This window comes from Lates calcarifer, linkage group LG17 (assembly GCF_001640805.2).
Source record: "Lates calcarifer isolate ASB-BC8 linkage group LG17, TLL_Latcal_v3, whole genome shotgun sequence".
Classification (NCBI taxonomy): domain Eukaryota; kingdom Metazoa; phylum Chordata; class Actinopteri; family Centropomidae; genus Lates; species Lates calcarifer.
This window is the reverse complement of record NC_066849.1, coordinates 22401552-22419020: the sequence shown is the minus strand read 5'-3', so window position 1 is coordinate 22419020 and position 17469 is coordinate 22401552. Positions and strand designations below refer to the sequence as shown.

Sequence of the window (17469 nt, the reverse complement as noted above, 5' to 3'; positions counted from 1 at the left end):
GTGGGTTTTTTTCTTTAATAAACTGCTGTGAAATGTTGATATGTGTTGACACATGCTAATGATGACAGAGAAAAAGATTAAAGAGAAGAAAAATAGACAACTCTAATTAGACAGAGCAGCCCTGTATTTACCTCTTGGTTTCATCGTTCCAGTCTGAGAATCACTGAAAACCAGAACCATGTCCAATTAAAGGGACCATCTACCTTTTTTAATATATTGGCACGTATCTGAAAAGCTGGTTATGTGATGTTCAGACTTGTTCACGGACTTTACAACAGCCTCAACAAATTGATAAAACAAATCAATAAACCTGACTGATTCTGGGAATATAAAAACATCAAGATTATCATCGAGAAAATTTTCAAGGTGGCACAAAGATTAGATATTGCTCACATGAAGCATAATAAAAATACTCAAAAATAAACAGAATGCTGTAGATGCTTGGGTGAACAGAGAAATCTGTGTAATCTTTATGTTTAGCTACGTATGTACAGTACACCATGCATATAGACACCATGCTACCCTTTAGAATAATATGCTAACTGTTCTGATCCAGCCAAAAGGTCCAGAACAAGCAAGTAAACTGACCTTGTTTTAATGCTGTGTTTGAAATTTGCAAGTCGGCACTGTCTGAGAAGATGTTTCCGCAGCAGCAATGACATCATCATCATTGTCAAAATGGCGACCACTGAGCTCCTTCTTCATCTTAAGGAAGAAGGTGAATAGGACAGGAGTTCAAATCCACATTTGGCGGATGACTGTACAAAGGCTGATGTTGTCCATTTTCTCTGACAGTGCTGACTTGCAATTTTCAATTGCCCAAAACAGAAATACCACAAAAGTTATTAACTTCAGACTCCCTGTGTAGTCTCCACAAAGTTATCAATCACCTCTCATAATTATAAAGTCTCAGTACTTTTTTAATAATGTGTTCTTTTTCATGTGGGCAATCAAAATGATTGATACATATGTTTATTTTTCAGATGTTATTTCTGTATGAGTACACCTGAGATACAGATATGTAGGGGTGGGAAAATGAGCTGGGGTGGTGGGAGGGAATCGGTGGGTGGGCAGGTGAGTTGAAAAGACTGAACAGAAAGTGTGACTGAATTTTGACAGAACAAACAAATGCTGGAGTAAGAACAAGAGGTCAAAAATTGATTCCTTCCTACCTCATATATCTTACAGAGAAGTGGATGTAACATGTGGAATGTATATTGAAAACTACTGTATGCAATAAACAATAAGGGTCCTTCATTTTCTGAGCATTCACTGAAGGAATGAATAAAGCACATTTATGGACATCAAACCAGAAGACTAGTCTTCAGGCATCTGATTAAAATGGATTATCTTTTAGCATGAGCATTTACATAATTAGATTTAGGTGCAATGTTGAAAGAAGTTATGCTAGGTTAAATTTAGAGGAGGTGGGTATATTTTCAGGCTGGAGGTTCAATCATACAGTGCAGTGTCTTATTTGATATTACACTACAACATTAAATTAAACATTAAAAGCATATTTTTTCAGTGAGGAGGGAAAACAACACCAACAAGTACCTGATGGTGAAATATAAGAGATTAAATACTGATTAAACATCAAGGCGTGTCTTTGAAGATTGTTTGTCATGACTCCGCACAGTGGCAGAGAGAGGAACAAGAAACTCTTCTAACACAGCCATATGAACCTGATGCAGCAGAGGGAGGATGAAGGCTCACGCTACAAGGTAACAAGCACTCAACAGATCATCTGATTAAAGTTTAACACTGATTTAAGTCTTCATCTGGCATCTGAGAGGGATTACCTCCTTTTCTCACTTTGTCTCTCTTGTAGTCACAGGAATTCAAGCATATTTAAATTCAATAAAGAGGAAGGAGGAGAAAAAAATAGGCCAAAAAGCAGAGAGTGAGAGAGCGATGAAATCAGTGAAGAGAAAGAATGCAAAAGAGAGAAATAGAGCAGGAAGGAAAACATGCAGGAGGAAAAAAAAGTGAAAAGAAAGAAAAGAGTCAGAGCTAGAAGCAGCAAGAGGGAGAAAGAAAGAGAGCCTCTTGCAGAAGCCCAGGGGGTATCCTGCTATCCCAGAATGCTCTGCTCTAACCTACTTTGGTATTTCTGTTTCTGTCTTTGTCTCTGCAGCGCTCTGAGTGGGCTAGCTACCCCATACACACCATATCTGAAGGAGTTTTGTGCATGTGTGTGTGTGTGTTCTTGTACTTGTATCCTTGCAAGAACCAAATTAAATAGCAACATACATGTGTTTGTGCCTGTACATGTAAGTTGAAGACCCCACATCTGCAAGCATCTGATCACTGACCTAACTATTCCTATAGATGTAAAAAGAGGCATTTCGTCTCTGCTTTGGGAAAATATAAAGACACACATACCTATACACTGATGATGATGAGGATAACCTACTCATGGTATAGCCTCAACACATCAAAGTACTTGTATGAGTGTAGCTCTGTGTGTGTGCATTTCTCTGTCATTAATGTCTGGTCTGTGTTTGAGTCAGTGCAACTGTACTGCATATTTGTGTGTGTGTGTGTGTGTGTGTATGAAAGTATCTATGAGTGAATGAGTGTGCGTATAACTTAGTGTGTCTTCTGCTTGCGTGTGTGTACATTTGTGTGTGTTTGAGAGCTATGCGGGCTGAGTGGGCAGCCTGACGACCAGCTCAGCAACACGCTGTTACCATGGAAACTAATGAGCTGAGCACGGAAGAGAGGAGTGAGATCCATCTATCTATCTATCTATCTATCTATCTATCTATCTGGACATTTACTGCCAAAATTAACTCAGTTAGTACCGCATTGGCCCAAATTCTTTCTGGAAATTAGGTTTGAAAAAGTAGGGGTTTATATTCTTATATTCGAGGACTAGACAATTGCAGTACCAGTGTTGAATTATGGGTTATTTGTGGTCTTACTGTTGCTAGGCTAGCCACTGTTTTCAGGTCTGTTTATAGTGAGTCTTTCAGAGTTGGGGTCAATTTATGGTTTGGAAGAACTAGTGCAAAAGACATGCCGTCCGACCATATTGGAAATCAAAACTGTTTATATGTGATCCGAACGGCTGCACTCAAAGGTGGAGTGAAACTAGAGGTGGAACTCATGAATCACTTTGTTCAGGTCAGTTCACAGATTCTTAGTCACTGACTACACACTTCATTCACTTTTTTTTCCTAAGCTTAAAGGTTCCATCACCATTCAAAGACATTTACATACGTATGTACAAAAGTACGTGAAGGCAGCATTCACACAGACTAGTGAAAAAGTGTTGCCTATCCCCACAGTCTCTCTCAAAAACAGATATTGGAAAAGATAATTAGGGTAAATCCTACACAGTGTTTTGCAGCAACTCAACTTCTCATATTAGCGTAAATGTAATTTCTATCTCTTGCAAGAGAAAATGGCCTTGGATTAAAGGATTGCTGCACATAGAACAGACTTGTCAATAAAAGCACACTTGCAAAAACTGGCCTGAACTGAAGTAACCACACTATATTTTGCAGTAACATGTGCACTATTGAAATGACAAAAATTTTCAAACATACATTTCCCCTTTGATGCATTGCACACCTCAGATGAAAGTGTCAGAGTTTGGATTTTTTTTTTTTACATCTTATGCCATTTTACTTTTAATTCTACAGATAATATCATAGATTGCTGGTGGCTCTGTATGGCTGGGAGATAGCCCAAACTGTCAGCAAGCCAAAAATATGGTAATGCCTCTCTCAGTCTCTTCAGCACACACCCATTGTATTGTTTTACATTCACTCATCAACCCTGTTTTAATCTTTTACCCTGACCTTTGCCTTTGTGCTATTTTAACCAAATTCCAAAGAAATGTTTTAACCCTAAAATAAATTATTAAACTTGTGGGGATGAGAGTTTTGTTCCCAAATAGGAGGTGAGTCAACGCAATGAGAATGCACAAACAGGTTCTTGCCCTCACTACCACTGAAACTGGAGGCTCACAGATGCATCTAAAGTCAATGTGACATCCAATACTGGAACCAGGGCTCCACCTGCTGCATGCACAGGAACACGAACACACACACACACCACACACACACACACACACACACACACACAGACACAGAAATGAACTCACACACAGAGCTGTCAAGGCTCTCCTCCTGCTCGTTCACTGAACAGGAAGTCAGTTTTCTGACGGGAGGCCAGCACAGCCTGATGGTGTGCAAACCCCTGTGGTGGAGGACAATGCACACACACTCACACACAAAGAGAAAGAGTTTAAAGCCTTTAATCTGTCATAATGTTCAAACCTAACAACGCAACAAACGCATTCACAGCTGTGTTAAATTTGAATAACGTCTTCTCAACATGACTCACTGCCGTACATACAAATCACTCACGATTCTTTTCAGCTGCGTGTTCAGAGGCTGCTTTTGTAACCTGCTGCAATCGGCGGCCATTAAAATCTGCATTCCACCGCACGCACTCTATACGTGCACGACTTCAAACATCAGCAAGGAAGCGACTGTGCTCAATCGCTCACTTTGACTGAACGTACTGTATTTTTCTCTCTACCTGCCCACACCTGTTGCCTTGTTTGTTCTGAGCAACTGAGCAAAACTCCATTAACTCTCTGACTGAGGACAGCCCACGCCACCTCACAGCCATTTTCATGTTTGTTGTTAAAACATAAACCACTGCTCAGGGTCTTTTTTTGCTGAGCTGAAACTCGCTGTTTAGAAAGTGACCCCTTTCATTTTTGGGGTTCCCGGGATTGACTGAGTTTGCCAGACTCAGAATGCGAACAGCATGGTGAACCATCCTGCTGATCATCAGACCACATTGATTATTTACACAGTAAATAGTGAAAGGAGCAGACAGCAGATGGTATTCTGAAAGATCACTGGAAACTACAATGGATGGACTGCCAGAGCAGAATGTTCTCCTCTGTTTTACCTCATGTCCTTCCTCTAATCCTCCTCGTCTCCCCCGATTTTTCTCCCCAGTTCCAATCGCTCAGTGTTTTGTCATGTGGAATTTCATGGAGATGAGGATCTCCTTTATTGCACTGAACATCTTCCTAATATTTGCTTAACATTGTAACTCTTCATCTCTAAGGCTGTCCTTTCCAGAAAAATGACTGCACTTATGAAATAAAGGCACTGGACCCAACCAACATCTTTTAACCTTCACAACAATCTCTCCTTCTCTCTCTCTTTCTCATATCTTCTGTCCGTTCTGTATATATGACATAAATGTCATTTCTGTCCATCCTCAAAGACAGATCTTTCCTCTGTCCTTCCTCCATCCTCACTCAGATCAAGGGTGTAAGGAGAGAGGGCGTTGTATGTTGCACAGGTTGTTCAAGCCATCTGGGACAAATATGTGTTTCACGCATGAACACTCACGTTTACAGGCATGTACGATGTTGTCCACGAAAACCGACCGTTGCATGTAATAACCTCAGGCTGTCGTCCACTGGCAATCCCAAACCGCCCCATCTAATTGGCTAATGGTTGGGAAGGCTCTCTGATGACTCACTCTCTCTCTCTCTTTCCCTCAGTCCCTCTCTCAAATGTGCACAAACACAAACTCACAATGACAAATTTCCAATGAATGCTCCATTAGCATTTAAACAGAAGTGGTTACTGACACTGAGAGAGTGTCAGGCCATTCAAAGAGATGGAAAGAAAACAAACAAACAAAAGAAAACAGAAGACATCACACACACGTTAGTGGCCTATGCTGGCTGGCTGCCGTCAACAACTTTGGAGAGTCTGAAGGGCCTCAATCAGAGCCCACTCTCCCATGTGGATCTGAATGTGTGTGTGTGTGTGTGTCCATGGGCATCCTGTGTATGTGGGCGGACAGTGAAGCTGAGTTGTCATGTTGGGCAGAACATATCTGCATATTCATAACCAAGCATCTACAGTACGTGTACAAGCCTGCGCTCAGGTGAACACAGATGTAACAAAATTCAACCACAAGATGTGAACAATATTAAAAAAATCATAAAGGCGTCAAGCTGAGGAGAGCGGCGAGAGACAGGAAGGACGGTGAGAGAGATGAGGTAGACAGAGAAAGTAAAGAGGAGGAAAGACACAATGGCAGACGAGAACGACAGAGAAAGAGAGAGAGGAAGAGAATGAGTGGTAGGCAGGAGACTCTGTGTGGGTTGACTTTTTCTCTCCCGGGTGCTATGGTAACCTACAGAGCTGCAGCTCATCATAGGAGAGGAGAGGAGAGGAGAGGAGAGGAGAGGAGAGAAGATGAAAGAGGAGAGGAGATGACAGGAGGAAACAAGGGAGGAGTGGAGCAGAGGAGGAAACAAGGGAGGAGAGGAGAGAGGACAGAACTAGAGAGGAGAGGAGGAAACAAGGGACGGGAGAAGAGAGGAGATAAGAGGAGGAAACAGGAGAGGAGCGGAGGTAAATAAAGATCTATTTAAATAGCACTTTGTAACAAAGTGCTTCACAGTAACAGGAACAAACATGAAAGTAACAACAAGCTTAATCTGTATTTACAAAAACAGAAAATAGAATATACACCAGGAAAAGCAAGGCAAAGAAGAGGGATGGGGAGGTGGGAGATGGGAGGTGAGGGAAGGAAAGAGGAGAGAGAAGACATCACAAATCATTTAATGAAACTGAAATAAAGATGACAGCTATGGTCATTAATTGTTTTAAAAGCTTTAAATTTAAAGACACTGATTTCATGACTTGTATGGAGCTGTTAAGGTCCTTGAGAAGTGATTTATTTCCACATCAAACATTTTTAACTGCTTCAGCTAAAACTGAAATTCAAACAGACCATTTAACTAAAGGAGAAACACACCAGGTTTTAGCTGCAGTGTTAGCGCTTGTGGCTTTAATGGTGCTAATATTAGCTTGTCAGCAGGTCCAATGCTTTGGTCCTCACTGAAATATCTCAACAACTAATTGATGGATTGATTGATTCATGGTCCCCAGAGAATGAACCTTACTGATTTTGGTCACACACACCTCCCCTTACATTTCCAATACTTGGTCTGATACTGTAAATATTACTGTCATGATGTAAAAATTAAGTTAAAATCTTGGGATAAAGGGCCTATTTTCTACCAGAGTTTGAGAATGATTTATCAGGCTGATCAGTCATTTGCAGTCGCTCCATTCTGTCTTTAAACTCCAGTCATTCTAAGTGGGTTTTGTGTTTTTACTTGGCAGATGATATTAGATGCAGAGGCGCACACGTCAGGTGGATTTCCACCCCTGCAGCTATATTTTTAGATCTTCAGTGAAGTGTTTTGATGGCTTGTCCCGATCTAAAGTGTATTGATTCTTAACAGACAGCTTTTGATTGTTTCTACTGTCAACAGGAAGGAACAATGAGTTAACTGATCACAATCACAGGCAAAAAAAAAAAAGTGCAGCTTTGCGAGCTTTTTAACTGTGCCACAAAAACAAATGCATGGGTATTTTTTTGCACATTTCAGTTTTCTGGATTTTTGCTGTGAGGTAGAGTTAACAATTTTCATGACTCACTTGAAACAAACAGTATTTTAGAGTTTCATGTTTTGCTTTTTTCCCTCTAATCTCCAATAAGTATTATGTTTAGTTCTCATTCTCTGCTTTAATTTAGCACACTGTAAAATGCTGATAAGCAATAAGCATGTGGAATCAAACGCTGTAGTGCCCACAACACAATTAAAGGAATTTACTTTTATATTTAACCAAGAAAACAAATCTGCAGAAGGGCTTCTCTTTCCCATTCACTCAGACTTGATCACAAAAGCAAAGACAACATTTCAATTTACTGGAAACTGTTTTAAATATTTTTGCCTGTAAATCAAATCAAACACACACAGAAAAAAAAATGTGGGTGGACTGTTCTGTTTGTTGTTGTGACAGTTGATGACATAAACAATGAAACTGCAAAGCTGCAAACATAACAGCCCTTTGTTCTATATTCTGTTTATATTATGTACGCCCCGGAGCGCAATGCAGCAAATTAATCATAACATGATTCAGCCTCATGAAATAAGGTGACCACTTTGTCAGCCATCTACTAAAACCAAAGAGATCAGGGACAGATTCAGAAAGTCTGGAGTTGGGGGGGGCAGTTTTACATTTGTAAAACGTTTGAGACTAAAGTTTAAAGCTCTGGTTCTCTCCAGTAGTAATCTATACATTATTAATACTCATGTTTATTCAGAGTAATAAATGAATGGCAAATAAACCATTTATAAATATTGTAATTTGAAATTATACAAACAAATAACTGATATTTATAACTCCAAATAGCCTACAGTTATGGATTGAGTGTGAGACAACAGGACCCTGAAAACAAATATATACCCCCCCCGGTCCTACACAGTGACAGGACAACCAGACTAAATGAGACATTTTGCATCTTTTAGTGGTTATTCTCTCTCAAGTCCAGTTTAGAAGGGGCCATACCGCCCATGAAAACCCCCCTGGCCTTGCTCATGACAGAGAGGCACCATGTTCTTACTTTCATATGGAGGAGAAAGAAAGAAAAGTCCGCCTGCACCTGTAAACGTTTGGTACAGTCAGTCCGGGTAATTTCCTCGTTATCTACACTGGCACACACACACACAAAAAAAAAAAGTTGAAAGTATAAGTGTAAAAGCATTTTCTGGTGGACACAGGTGCAGAGATAATGGTATCAATTGGTCCCAGAATGGTTCAGTAGTGGGAGAACTATCAAGGGCAAATTTGCTCAAAAGAGGCTGAGAAAAAAAGAACAAAAGAATCTGTGAGAGCCTGTAGGCCAACTGAATTTCATACATGTAAGACATAGTATTGAAAAATTTGAATTTTATCTCTAGAGCAAAACATGTTTTAACATTAAAAACAGATGGATGCACAGCTCTGTGTCTGAACTGATCCCTTATTCTAGAGAAAATCATTGAATCTGATACACATTGGTTATCTAAAGCTGCAGGACAATCACACACATTGATTATGGGGTGTTGTTAGTTGATCACAGATTAGGACGCTTACACGTTGGTCAATAATGGAAACAGTTCAAAGCTCATCATCTGAGTGAGTCACTCTCTACTTCAGGGGAAAACCTCTTTAGTTGTGTGACTTGTGACAGATGAATTAAATAACTTTTATTGTTGCCATTAATATGTCTCAAAAATAAGCGGAAACCTGGCATTGTTCACATCTCTCATCTGTCTGTCTCAGTCTTTTTTCCTCCTTTGTCTCACTCTTTCTTCCCTCTCTCTGCACATTTCTCACCGTTTCATAATCCTACTGAGAATGATGCAACCATACAGTAACTATACAGACAGACAAGCAAACGCAAACACACACACACAGTCTTTCTGAAACTAGACTACTTAGGAAATATTTCATCTGCACCTAGTCTGAGTTCATTCACAAACAAAAATACATAATTTCTGGCAGTTTTTCTCTCTGTCTGTCTGTTTTTTTTTTTTTTTTACCTTGTCTGTCTGTATATATGGGTCAGGGTGCCCCAGTTGTAACAGGACCTACTTTAATTTGATTGGTTTACAGATGTTTTCTGGCTGATTAGACCTCTCCTCAGGGTATACCTACACTGGACGATCAATTTCCATAAATCTGAAGATGAGACGTCAGTGAAGCTATGGCCTCAGTTTATGCCTCTCGTGTATTATCATTATTATATTCAAGTCAGAGCACTGCAAAGTCAAGAAGGTCGTTTATCAACTATCACTGATGAAAGTAAATGTAAGCAGTCAGCAGTCAGTCAGCAGCCAGTACAGGATTGTAAAAATACTCCACTACAGGTAGAAGTACAAAAGCAAAATGTACTTAAAGTATTAAAAGTAGAAGTACTCTTTCTGTTTAGGTGGGTGGTACGTGTCAAAGTAACATCCAGATGACTGTCAGGACCTGAGGTTTCCCAGCAGAGCATTGTATTCTAACAAGATGATCAGTGTTATTCACTTCATCTGTCAGTGGTTTTAATGTTGTAAACTTAACTGTTTAACAGGGCATAGACAAATGAAGTCTTCCTGAACACTTATGCATCTGTATTTTGTCATTTAATTTTGGAGGACTCACCCCAGTTTCAGGTTGGTATTTTGAGAACCATCGAAGAGTTTTTTGTCCAAGTTACAGTTGGAAGTGACATCTTCTTCCTCAAATAAACCTTTTTCACAGCAGACATTTTGACTTGTCGGAAAAACACAGGTGTCACTTATAACAGTAACTGTGGCTCCTTTCTATTTATATGTCCCACTTAGCTTAGTGACAATGGGACAGTGACCTTTAAAACCAAAGCTGCTAAATGGAAAAATCTGCCATCATTAAGTTTATTACTCACACCTGTGGTTTTCCCACAAAATGTCTGTGGTGAAAAAGGCATATCGTACACAGATCATAAATAGATCTATATTTTTATCAGAATACAGTTCTAGTTTCACTTGCGTCATACTGTGAGTGTTGTTTAACTATCATCTTGATCACCAGTGATATGTGTCATGTATGAGAGGCAGTGTGGCTAGTTTGATCCGTACACACCCACACAGTCCTGTGAAAAGGTATAATCAGCCAGAAGTGAAAACACCTGTGCACCATGGCTGCGTGTAGAGATTTTAATCAAGTTGTCCTAAGCACTAGAATCATATCCCTCCACTTTGGGAGGAAATAGTCCCTGACCTCGCCTCTCAATCAGATTAAAACCTTCCCAGAGGTTCCTAACATAAGAATGTCTTCTTTATGGGAAAACTAATTTCCTAGAAATAAGGGGAGACAGGTTGATGTCTCCCTGTGACTAATGGGGACATTAGATATGTTGCACTATATGATTAATGGCGTTACTTGGTTGCTGGAGTGACAACTTTTATTTATGGATCAGTGGGAGGATGTCAGCTGTCAGTTGCAGTCACACAAGATTTGTAATACTGAATATATGAAGCACCAGGGCACCAAAGTGAACTGCTGATAATATTTAGCTTCTAATTTTATTAATTTGGACATTTTAGGAAATTTGTGAAATGAAAAACAAATCATAGTCAACATTTTGTCTTCATAACATGTAAAATTCTACATTGTATAATTGCTACAATTAAGTTTTCTCAAATCAGGTGATGTTGTCAATATGGGACCCTGTTTATTTAATGTGCAGATGAAGTTAAACTGAATCAAAATGTGCGTCCAACAGAACACCAAGGACATGAACAGAAATAAGAAAGTGCTTAAATCAAGCAGCTTCAGACTCTATTGACACAGGTCAGTGTGTCACCGGGCTTATATCTCATTAGCAATTAAACTGCTGAAGCTCCACGAGGACATTCAATGAGCAAATGTTACCAGGCAACAGATACAGTTGCAGCCTCCATGCAGAGTCTTGGATGATATTGCTTAGCAACTACATTTGTTTGTAGGATGTTAAAACCGAACCCCACAGCGTTGTTATGAGTATGATACAGTTTGGGGCCACAGGGGTGTCATTGTGGGACAGATCGCATCTCAGAAAGAGAGTGTAACCTTGAAACCAGACAGGATAATCATCTGGATATAAATATATACACACACAGACAGTAACACCAGCTGGACACAGGATCAAAACCATTCTCACCAAGTGTACAGGATTCTGCCTGCTGAGAGAGACTCCATGCCTTTATCTATAACTTCTTCAACTATTGATTTCTGCCCTAAAGTTCTTGTAAAAATACACATTTTGACAACAGTATTTTCTGTTTCAGCTTGCTCCAACGTTAAAGCTACAATGCCTTGTTTTTACAGGTTGCACCATTCCCTCACATATAAATATTCTCAATGCCTTTATGTATCATTTTATACACATGTAAGTGTATAAATTATACACTTACATTTTTATACACATGTAAGTGTATAAAATGATGCATAAACAACCCCCCATGATGCACCTCTCCCGAGCACTGTGTCAGCGTCATTCAACACCAGTAAAAACCCCTTATCTGACTCAGTTTGTTCTACAGTTTCATTGGTCTAAAACCACAATATCACATACACTACTGCTGGCTGCTGCTTTAATATATGATTTGTTAATCTTTTAATTTAAAAATTGAGTCTTTTTTATCCTCTAAATTCAGACATACTTGGAAAGTTTGGGATCTTCAAAATAAAGTTCTGGAAGCTGAAACAGCCGCACAACTCATGTTTGTAAAGCTGGAACCACCAGTGATTCCTGCAAACTTTAAATTGGGGGGGGGCATCAAAAACTACTTACATATGACATCAAGGTGTGAATGTTTGATACTCTGGGCTCCACACCAGTCAGAGGAACTACAAATAGCCTTAGATGAGACCATAACAGGAAGTCAAGCTGCCTTTGACTTGACACAGAAAACACTGTGTCTCCTCAGAGATATTTGGCCCCACAGAGAGGTTTGTTATCCACGATCCCTCTTCTTGTCCCAGGATAAACAACCTTAACTATACTCAGGGGCTCACCCACTGTGTCTAACACATTTTTGGCCAATTTAGAGATCTGTCTTTTTTTTCCCAGACCTTCAGTATCTATGATACAACACACCAGGAATGCAGTTGTATTTGGGGAGTAATGCTGCATTAATGAAGGATAGATGCTAAGTGGAGGACTGGTTCCACTGACTAAATCTGCTCTGACCTGATGGGCCTGGACTGGGTCAGGTTGCTACAGGGTCACTGATGAATGTCACTACACTAGGGAGCAGCCATTTGGACCAGATTCAAAAAGTTATTTATTAGGCTAAACTAGCAGATTAGGTATGCATTATACAAATGTGTTTGTGGATGTGTCTATGTGTATTGCCAGTAAGACAGCATCTCAAACATCATTTCGGACTCACAAAAAATGTATAAAATAGTGGCTCAATTTTAAGATTTTTAATCATAGTTCTTTTGGTAACACTTCATTTTCATATATTATATTATACTATACACTTTGTAACTTGAGTTTTAGCAGCTAAATACCAGCTAATGTTTAGGATTTTATGAGTAAAGGTTCCAGGAAATGACAGGACCTGTAAAATAAAGCACTACCAGTCATTTCAGTGATATCTTACAGAGGAATTTGGCAGTTTAATTACAGTTTTGCACCTCCTGCCGACACATTGTCACTTACACTCTGTCACTGACACACTGTCATTCTGTGATCCAACAGACTTTGCTAAAACATGATTGATTTCAGTCGAACCTTTACCAGTCAGCCCCGGTCAGGAGAAATCTGAGGCTCACCAGGGCTCAGGCTGTAATCACAGGACTATACTGATGTTCCTGTACACTTGGCTGGAGGAATCTCTCAGCTGTGGGGCAGCCCAGTGAATCCGTGGGCTAAGGTGAATGCCTGAATGTACTTGTGATGCTGTGGGATAAAATCTGGCTCCTGGCCTGTTTGATTCCCCCACTTCCTCTCTCCCTGTCATCCTTCCCTGCCACTGCTCTGCATACAATCCAATGAAGCAGAAACGAATCCTAAAGCTTTATAACTGCAAAAGACAGAGCTGTGAAGATGAGATGTTTCCTCCTACGCACGCAGGCAGACAGGCAGTAGCTCTAGAGACCCAAACACCTCCAACTGTAGCTACTGTAATGCTATGGGATGTCTGATTAACTCTCTCTGATACCAAACAGGAAAGCTGCAGCCTCCATCTGAGCTGTTAGCTGATAGATTTGTTCTGGTGATTTATATCTGCAGCGAGGATCTGAATTCGCTGTGTGGACTGATATCAGACCTGCAGATCACAGAGCTTCATCAGATACCTCTTCCACATCATTGCTATAGGTAGACTATGACAAATTTGAAAAACCTGTAATGCTGCCATGTTAGCCAGTTCTTTTCCAGTTGACAAGATGGAGCAGAGTTTTATGAGCAGAGTGAGTCAGTTAACATCAAGATGGTCGGAATAAAAATGTCTCCATTCAGGAGGAGGATGTGATAATGGGCAGAGGAAACAAAACATCCTCTCCAGAGATGTATTATGAACAAGACAGTTCAACATCTCGCCTATCTATATAATACATCTTTAAAATTATCTATATATCTAATAAATTATAAGATCTTCAGGATTTTTATGATATTCTTATTTTATTTTTTTTAGGCAGTACAAGTTTCTGTATAATCGGTCATAACCAAGGCTCTTGCTAAGTTACACAGTGCACAGTCTGCACAGTCAGGACACATATCCTGGATTTGACTTTCCACCAACCCAATCTGATTTTTAAAAAAACATAATGTATTTATTCATTTAGCTGTTCTATCATATTTTCTGTAAATTGTATCTTCTTCCATTATGTCCAAAGCCCTCTCTGCATAAAATCCCTTTTGTTGTTATTTTAGTTTTTGAATTTTATCAAATTTAGTCTAAAAATGGATCAGCCTTGAAAAAAAACATGTGTAATTTGTCTGTTTCCAAGGACAGTAGAGTCTAAAAATGAGTTCTATTCCTTAGCTTGAATTTTGTTGTGGCTGCCTGTATCTGAATACAAATGAGTGGTGTCCTTAAACTTTACTTAAAATAAGTTGATGAGCTACTTGGAGCATTTCTTTGACAAACTGGTTAGGTTATTGGTTTGAAAACTGTCAGCAGGATCAATTAAATGGGTAAACCACATGATTCACTCATTAATCATGACTGTATGACATGTTAAAGTTGATTTTGTTTTATATGTTATATATTCATTGTTATTTAGAGACACAGTTGTCATTGATGTAAAGAAACCTGAAACAGGGCAAAGATCTGTTGTTAGGATGCTGCAGTGTTATATGTCTGTAGGGCTGCAACTAATAATTGTAATCACTGTCAGTTATTCTTTTTAGATAAATCAATTGATTGTTTAGTCTATAAAATGTTAGAAAATACTGAAAAATACCATTTAAAAAAGGCAGAAAGTCCTCAAATCTGACAAAGTTTGAACTGGTGAATATTTGGCATTTAGTTTGAAAAGTGTCTGAAATGATTAATGTACAATCAACATATGTTAAATTTTCTGGAATAACTGACAGTGGGTATATTGACAATCAAGATGTGCAATTCAGTCAGAGCCTTCCTAAATCTCTGATGTTATTTAGGAAGCAGAAAATGATTTTATGCTGTTACAGTTGTGAATTTACAAAGGTATGGAAAGACACTTTCATTATGCATCTGTAAGTTTGCATCTCTAACTATATCTGACAGCAAGGAGATCTAAACTCATGAGCCAAACTCCAAATAACACATTTTGTTCACTACATAGTGCCAATATAACAAGTCATTGTTATTGAATCTATTTTTTTGGATAATGGAACATGCCAGCTTGATCTCTGAAGTCCAACTCCCTCTCACAAAACCCAATGAGACAAAAAAAAAAAAAAAAAAAAACTGCTAGGAAGAAAACAGATGTCATACAGATGAAAGTTTTCACACCTCATCTAAGACAGCCTAAAAGTGCTTGAGGTGAGTGCAGGTAGTGGGGCAGAAGACTCTTGACGGGGGAAGCAGCTGAGCAGAAAGCCAAGTCCCCCGATGGTGCAGAGCAGAGCCCTGAGGGCACGAGGAGCCCGGCTGTTGCCTGACCCGAGGTTACTAATGGAGGTTTTAGGAAATCCTGGTGGCACAGAGGGCTGGCACGCATGCCAAGGACTTAGAACTATTTGAACCTAATGCACAACCTGTGTCCTATCGTCTCTTTTAAAGACTTTTCCCAAACTGTAACAAGACATGAGGGAGTTTTTTTTTCACCTGCCCACTTGTTAACTCACACACCTGTCCACAACAATGAAGTGCTGGAATTCCTCCAATTAAGATCAGAGTGCTACACATATACAAACAAATACATGGATTCTTCCACTTGAAGTTGAGGCTATCCCACCAGCTATGTCTTTCTAGGTTACAGTAGAAAACAGACAGATCATACTCATTTTTTTGGACTAGTGGGACAGTGTGATGCTGCACAGCTCTGATACAGAGAGTATAGATAGAGTGTTATGTAATTAATACTCCTCCTCCTATGCAGATACAGTAGACAAGCCTAGAAATCCTGGCCTCAGCTGTAACTGTAGCCCCGAAATGACTGATACAGCTCATATACACAGTGTCATTTTAATCACTTTGGCTCCTACATTCCCATATAGACCAGCGGCTCTTGACTCAGCTAAAGCCTTTGCATAACTGATACTGTAAAACAGGCAATCTAGTGTAATGTAGGTTTCATACAGTAACACTAAACCCCCCTCTACAGCCACGCAGCATGCAGAGAATCTGTCTTTCTCTCTGTCTCACCCACACACACTCACACATAACACACAGCCTGGAGACATATCTGTTTACCTGTTAGCATATAATTCAGTGCTGGCAAGGACAGGTGACTGGTTAAGCCAAGACAGACAGAGAAAAGTGGTGTGGGGCTCTCTTACCAACAAATCCCCCCCTTCTTCAGGAATCCTTCCTTTCTTCTCCCTTCAGCCGGCTTCTTCCAGCGCTCCGGCTTTCATCTTCCCAGCAAAGAGAGCAGGAGGAAGAGAGTGAAAGGACTTTAAATAATTAGCATTCCTCTTGCTCTTGTGTTTTCTCTCCGTCTCTCCTCTTCCAGATTTCTCCACAGTCTCCGGGGGCGAAGCAGGAGCATCAGTGATACACTGCCGCGCGCTCCGCTGCAGGAGGCTGGACGTCAATCACACAGGTAACCAAGGGAACCACTGGGCCCGTCCCCCTGCCGACGCTGATTGGCCAGGCCGACGGAGAACCAGAAGTCACAAGTCCTCGCAGATCCACAGATGGGTACCGAGAGCTGTGGTGGGATCATGTACGGAGCCAAACAAACAGTAGTGGATTGCAGTACTTGTGAACTCTCTTTCTCTCCTCTCGGTCGCTCTCTCTCTCTCTTTCTGACTTCAGAGCCTGCTGCTTTATTTTACAGTTGCTTAGCAACAGACTGGCATGTGTGAGTGTGAGTGTGTGTTGCAGAGCAGAGCCGGAGAAGAGATGTGGGAGAGAAAAGGAGTTCAAGTCCTCAACTCTCTCTCTCTTTCTCTTTTCTCTCTCTCTCTCTCTCTCTCTGTCAGAGGTGTGGATGAATGTTGAATATTTCAGCTCTCAGCAGCAGGAGTCTGTCCTATTATTATGGAGGCTGTTGTTGCTTCAGAGCAGCCTGACTTACTGTATACGCAGCACTAGGGGTTAGTTAAAGGACAGGTTCGCAAGTCTTTTAAAGTCTGCCTTAAAACAACAGTCAAGTGTCCATCTGAACACTAAAATCAGGTTTTGCTTGCTGTAATTATTGCTCTTGTTCATACTGGATATCAAAAGACTTAAAATTAGCATGCTAACCAGTTAGCTGCAGCCAGGCTGGCCTGTCTCGTCACTTTCCGATAGCAACTCACCGATGAATAGCCCAGAGGGTGAAATCTAACCTCTTGTAAACCCAGACACGGCTGAAGTTCTCAGCAAGTGACCGACATCACCACTTGCTCCCGGCAAGAAACCACATTCAGTGGAGGAGAAAACTTACAAAGATTGTCCAGCCAGCTTATAAAGTTATTTCGATCATC

At 40.2% G+C, this 17469-nt stretch overlaps 1 protein-coding gene across 1 annotated transcript in view; it reads right to left on the bottom strand.

Moving 5' to 3' along the window:
* Positions 1–16856, bottom strand: part of lrrc7 (leucine rich repeat containing 7) — a 112982-nt gene extending 96126 nt beyond the window's left edge. Inside the window, exon 1 of the mRNA XM_051077515.1 lies at positions 16336–16856. The gene's annotated coding sequence lies outside the window, so the exon portion shown is untranslated. The remainder of the gene's footprint in view (positions 1–16335) is intronic.
* Between the last annotated feature and the right edge of the window lie 613 nt (positions 16857–17469).